This window comes from Triticum dicoccoides, chromosome 3A, assembly GCF_002162155.2.
Source record: "Triticum dicoccoides isolate Atlit2015 ecotype Zavitan chromosome 3A, WEW_v2.0, whole genome shotgun sequence".
NCBI lineage: Eukaryota > Viridiplantae > Streptophyta > Magnoliopsida > Poales > Poaceae > Triticum > Triticum dicoccoides.
Genome location: NC_041384.1, coordinates 73,090,628 through 73,097,710, shown reverse-complemented (window position 1 = coordinate 73,097,710; position 7,083 = coordinate 73,090,628).

The following is a 7,083-nucleotide window of genomic DNA, read 5'->3' as shown; positions in this document are numbered from 1 at the left end:
GGGTGGTTCCGGTAACCCTCCGACACTCTGGTTTTCTCCTAAGTTGCCCGGAACACTTTCGGTGTCCGAATATAGCCGTCCAATATATCAATCTTTATGTATCGACCATTTTGAGACTCCTCGTCATGTCCGTGATCACATTCGGGAGTCCTAACTATCTTCGGTACATCAAAACACATAAACTCACAATACTGATCGTCACCAAACGTTAAGCGTGCGGACCCTACGAGTTCGAGAACTATGTAGATATGACTGAGACGCGTCTTCGGTCGATAACCAATAGCGGAACCTAGATGTTCATATTGGCTCCCACATATTCTACGAAGATTTTTGTCGGTCAAACCGCATAACAACATACGTTGTTCCTTCTGTCATCGGCATGTTACTTGCCCGAGATTCGATCGTCGATATCTCAATACCTAGTTCAATCTCGTTACCGGTAAGTCTCTTTACTCGTTCTGTAATGCATCATCCTGCAACTAACTCATTAGTCACATTGCTTGCAAGGATTGTAGTGGTGTGCATTACCGAGAGGGCCCAGAGATACCTCTCCGACAATCGGAGTGACAAATCCTAATCTTGATCTATGCCAACTCAACAAACACCATCGGAGACACCTGTAGAGCACCTTTATAATCACCCAGTTACGCTGTGACGTTTGGTAGCACACAAAGTGTTCCTCCGGTATTCGGGAGTTGCATAATCTCATAGTCATAGGAACATGTATAAGTCATGAAGAAAGCAATAGCAATAAACTAAACGATCATAGTGCTAAGCTAACGGATGGGTCTTGTCCATCACATCATTCTCTAATGATGTGATCCCATCCATCAAATGACAACACATGTCTATGGCTAGGAAACTTAACCATCTTTGATTAACGAGCTACTCAAGTAGAGGCATACTGGGGACACTTTGTTTGTCTATGTATTCACACATGTACTAAGTTTCTGGTTAATACAATTCTAGCATGAATAATAAACATTTATCATGATATAAGGAAATATAAATAACAAATTTATTATTGCCTCTAGGGCACATTTTCTTCAGTCTCCCACTTGCACTAGACTCAGTAATCTAGTTCACATCGTCATGTGATTTCACACCAATATATAGTTCACATCTTCATGTGACTAATACCCAAAGGGTTTACTAGAGTCAATAATCTAGTTCACATCGCTATGTGATTAACACACAAAGAGTGATCATGTTTTGATTGTGAGAGAAGTTTAGTCTACGGGTCTGCCACATTCAGAGCCGCATGTATTTTGCAAGTTTTTCTATGTCTACAATACTCTGCACGGAGCTACTATATAGCTAATCGCTCCCACTTTCAATATGTATCCAGATTGAGACTTAGAGTCATCTAGATCGGTGTCAAAATCTTGCATCAACATAACTCTTTAAGCCAAACTCTTTTATCACCTCCATAACCGAGAAATATTCCTTAGTCCTCTAAGGATAATTTTGACTGTTGTCCAGTGATCTACTCCTAGATCACTATTGTACTCCCTTGCCAAAATCATGCTAAGGTATACAATAGGTCTGGTACACAACATAGCATACTTTATAGAACCTATGACTGAGGCATAGGGAATGACCTTTCATTCTCTTTCTATTTTTTGCCGCGGTTGGGTTTTGAGTCTTTACTCAACTTCACACCTTTCAACACAGGCAAGAACTCCTTCTTTGACTGTTCCATTTTGAACTACTTCAAAAACTTGTCAAGGTATGTACTTATTGAAAAATTTATCAAGCGTCTTGATCTATCTCTATAGATCTTGATGCCCAATATGTAAGCAGCTTCACTGAGGTCTTTCATTGAAAAAATTCTTATTCAAGTATCTTTTTATGCTATCCAGAACTTCAGTATCATTTCTGATCAACAATATGTCATCCACATATAATATCAGAAATGCTATAGAGCTCCCACTCACTTTCTTGTAAATACAGGCTTCTCCAAAAGTCTGTATAAAACTATATGCTTTGATCAGCTCATCAAAGCGTATATTCCAACTCCGAGATGCTTGCACCAGTCCATAGATGGATCGCTGGAGCTTGCACACTTTGTTAGCACCTTTAGGATTGACAAAACCTTCTGGTTGCATCATATACAACTCTTCTATAATAATTACATTAAGGAATGTAGTTTTGATATCCATTTGCCATATTTCGTAAAATGCGACAACTGCTAATATGATTTGGACAGACTTTTAAGCATCGATATGAGTGAGAAAATCTCATCGTAGTCAACACCTTGAACTTGTCGAAAACCTTTTGCAACAATTCGAGCTTTGTAGATAGTAATACTACTATCAACGTTCGTCTTCCTCTTGAAGATCCATTCATTCTGAATGGCTTACCGATCATCGGGCAAGTCAATCAAAGTCCATACTTTGTTCTCATACATGGATCCCATCTCAGATTTCATGGCCTTAAGCCATTTCACGGAATCTGTGCTCATCATCACTTCCTCATAGTTCGTAGGTTCGTCATGATCTAGTAACATGACTTCCATAATAGTATTATCGTACTACTCTGATGCGGAGTGTACTCTGCTTGACCTACGAGGTTCGGTAGTAACTTGATCTGAAGTTTCATGATCATCATCATGAACTTCCTCACTAATTGGTGTAGGCATCACTTGAACTAATTTCTGTGATGAACTACTTTACAATTTGGGAGAAGGTACAATTACCTCATCAAGTTCTACTTTCCTCCCACTCACTTCTTTCAAGAGAAACTCCTTCTCTAGAAAGGATCCACTCTTAGCAACAAAGATCTTGCCTTTGGATCTGTGATAGAAGGTGTACCCAACAGTTTCTTTTGGGTATCCTATGAAGACGCACTTCTCCAATTTGGGTTTGAGCTTATCAGGCTGAAACTTTTTCACATAAGGATCGCAGCCCCAAACTTTAAGAAATGACAACTTGGGTTTCTTGCTAAACCATAGTTCATATGGTGTCGTCTCAACGGATTTAGATGATGCCCTATTTAACGTGAATGCCACTGTCTCTAATGCATAACCCCAAAATGATAGTGGTAAATTGGTAAGAGACATCATAGATCGCACCATATCTAATAAAGTACGGTTATGACGTTCGGACACACTATTACGCTGTGGTGTTCCAGGTGGCGTGAGTTGCGAAACTATTCGACATTGTTTCAACTAAAGGCCAAACTCGTAACTCAAATATTTCGTTTCCGCGATCAGATCATAGAAACTTTATTTTCTTGTTACGATGATTCTCCACTTCACTCCGAAATTCTTTGAACTTTTCAAACATTTTAGACTCGTGTTTCATTAAGTAGATATACTCATATCTACTCAAATCATCTGTGAAGGTCAGAAAATAACGATACCCGCCGCGAGCCACAACACTCATTGGATTGCATACATCAGCATGTATTATTTCTTGCAAGCATCATGTGATTCCAAAATCCCACCAGCATGGAGTTTCTTCATGCGCTTTACACCAATATGACCTAAACGGCAGTGCCACAAATAAGTTACACTATCATTATTAACCTTGCATATTTTGGCTTCATTATTATGAATATGTGTATCACTACAATCGAGATTCAATAAATCATTCACCTTGGGTGTATGACCACATAAAGTTTTATTCATGTAAGGAGAATAACAATTATTCTTTGAATTAAATGAATAACCATATTGCAATAAACATGATCCAATCATATTATGCTCAACGCAAACACCAAATAACATTTATTTTAGGTTCAACACTAATCCCAAAGGTAAAGGGAGTGTGTGATGGTGATCTTACCAACCTTGGAATCACTTCCAACTCTCATCATCACCTCGCCCTTAACTAGTCTCTGTTTATTTTGCAACTCCCATTTCGAGTTACTACTCTTAGCAACTTAACCAGTATAGAACACTGATGGGTTGCTATAAACACTAGTAAAGTACACATCAATAACATGTATATCAAATATACCTTTGTTCACTTTGCCATCCTTCTTATCCGCCAAGTATCTAAGGCAGTTCCACTTCCAGTGACCATTTCCTTTGCAGTAGAAGCACTCATTTCAGGCTTGGGTCTATCTTTGGGCTTCTTCATGGGAGTGGCAACTTGCTTGCCATTCTTCTTGAAGTTCCCTTTATTTCCCTTGCCCTTTTACTTGAAACTAGTGGTTTTTTCAACCATCAACATTTGATGCTTTTCTTGATTTCTACCTTCGTTGATTTTAGCATCACGAAGAGCTCGGGAATCGTTTTCATCATCCCTTGCATATTATAGTTCATCACTAAGTTCTAGTAACTTGGTGATAGTGCCTAGTGAACTGTATTAATTACTATCTTATCTAGAAGATTAACTCCCACTTGATTCAAGCAATTGTAGTACCCAGAAAATCTGAGCACATACTCACTGGTTGAGCTATTCTCCTCCATCTTGTAGGCAACGTACTGTCAGAGGTCTCGTACCTCTCGATACGGGCATGAGTATGAAATACAAATTTCAACTCTTAGAACATCTTATATGTTTCATGGCATTCAAAATGTTTTTGAAGTCCCGGTTCTAAGCCGTAAAGCATGGTGCACTAAACTATTAAGTAGTCATCATACCGAGCTTTGCCAAATGTTCATAACGTGTGCATCTGCTCCTGCAATAGGTCTGTCACCTAGCGGTGCATCAAGGACATAATTCTTCTGTGCAACAATGAGGATAATCCTCAGATCACGGACCAAGTCCGCATCATTGCTACTATCATCTTTCAACTTCTTTTTCTCTAGGAACATATCAAAATTAAACGGCAAGCTACATCGCAAGCTATTGATCTACAACATAGATATGCAATTACTATCAGGACTAAGTTCGTGATAAATTAAAGTTCAATTAGTCATATTACTTAAGAACTCCCACTTATATAGACATCTCTCTAATCTTTTAAGTGATCACGTGATCCATATCACCTAACCCATGTCCGATCATCACGTGAGATGGAGTAGTTTTCAATGGTGAACATCACTATGCTGATCATATCTACTATATGATTCACGCTCGACCTTTCGGTCTCAGTGTCCCGAGGCCATATCTGTATATGCCAGGCTTGTCAAGTTTAACCTGAGTATTCTGCATGTGCAACACTGGCTTGCACCCATTGTATGTGAACGTAGAGCTTATCACACCCAATCATCATGTGGTGTCTCGGCACGACGAACTGTAGCAATGGTGCATACTCAGGGAGAACACTTATACCTTGAAATTTAGTGAGAGATCATCTTATAATGCTACCGCTGAACTAAGCAAAATAAGATGCATAAAAGATAAGTATCACATGCAATCAATATAAGTGATATGATATGGCCATCATCAACTTGTGCCTTTGATCTCCATCTTCAAAGCACCGTCATGATCACCATCATCACCGGCTTGACACCTTGATCTCCATCGAAGCATCATTGTCGTCTCGCCAACTATTGCTTCTACGAGTAACGCTCCCGCTTAGTGATAAAGTAAAGCAATTACACGGTGATTGCATTTCATAAAATAAAGCGACAACCATATGGCTCCTGCCAGTTGCTGATAACTCTGTTACAAAACATGATCATATCATACAATAAAATTTAGCATCATGTCTTGACCATATCACATCACAACATACCCTGCAAAAACAAGTTAGACGGCCTCTTCTTTTTGTTGCAAGTTTTACGTGGCTGCTACGGGCTGAGCAAGAACCGTTCTGATCTACGCATCAAAAACCACAACGCGGTATAGTGATTGCTTTTTGATATTCAGAAAGAACCCTGTTCATTGAATCTAATTCAACTAAAGTTGGAGAAACTGACACCCACCAGCCACCTGTGTGCGAAGCACGTCGGTAGAACCAGTCTCGTGTAAGTGTACACGTAATGTCGGTCTGGGCCGCTTCATCCAACAATACCGCCGAATAAAGAATCAACAAGTGATGGCAAGCAATATGTATATACCCACGCCCACAACTCCTTTGTGTTCTACTCGTGCATATAACATCTATGCATAAACCTGGCTCGGATGCCACTGTTGGGGAACACAGTAATTTCAAAAAAAATCCTACGCACACGCAAGATCATGGTAATGCATAGCAATGAGAGGGAAGAGTGTTGTCTACGTACCCTCGTAGACCATAAGCGGAAGCATTATGACAATTGATACGTCAAATTTGCATCATGTTTTTATATCGATATTTATTGCATTATGGGCTGTTATTACACATTATGTCACAATACTTATGCCTATTCTCTCTTATTTTACAAGGTTTACATAAAGAGGGAGAATGCCGGCAGCTGGGATTCTGGGCTAGAAAAGGAGCAAATATTAGAGACCTATTCTGCACAGCTCCAAAAGTCCCGAAACTTCATGGAAGTCATTTTCAGTATATATAAAAATTACTGAGCGCAAGAAGTTCACCAGGGGGGCCACACCCTGCCCCCGAGGGTGGGGGGCGCGCCCTACCCCCCTGGGCAAGCCCCCTACCTCGTGGGCCCCCTGGTGGCCCTCCGATGGCCATCTTCTTCTATATGGAGTCTTTCGATGAGAAAAAAAATCATAAGCCATCTTTCTGGACGAGACTCCGCCGCCACGAGGCGGAACCTTGGCGGAACCAATCTAGGGCTCTGGCGGAGCTGTTCTGCCGGGGAAACTTCCCTCCGGGAGGGGGAAATCATCGCCGGTGTCATCACCAACGCTCCTCTCATTGGGAGAGGGCAATCTCCATCAACATCTTCACCAACACCATCTCCTCTCAAAACCCTAGTTCATCTCTTGTATCCAATTCTTGTCTCTAAGTCCGGGATTGGTACCTGTGGGTTGCTAGTAGTGTTAATTACTCCTTGTAGTTGATGCTAGTTGGTTTATTTGGTGGAAGATCATATGTTCAGATCCTATATGCATATTAATACCCCTCTGATTATGAACATGAATATGTTTTGTGAGTAGTTACGTTTGTTCCTAAGGACATGGGAGAAGTCTTGCTATTAGTAGTCATGTGAATTTGGTATTCGTTCAATATTTTGATGAGATGTATGTTATCTCTCCTCTAGTGGTGTTATGTGAACGTCGACTACATGACACTTCA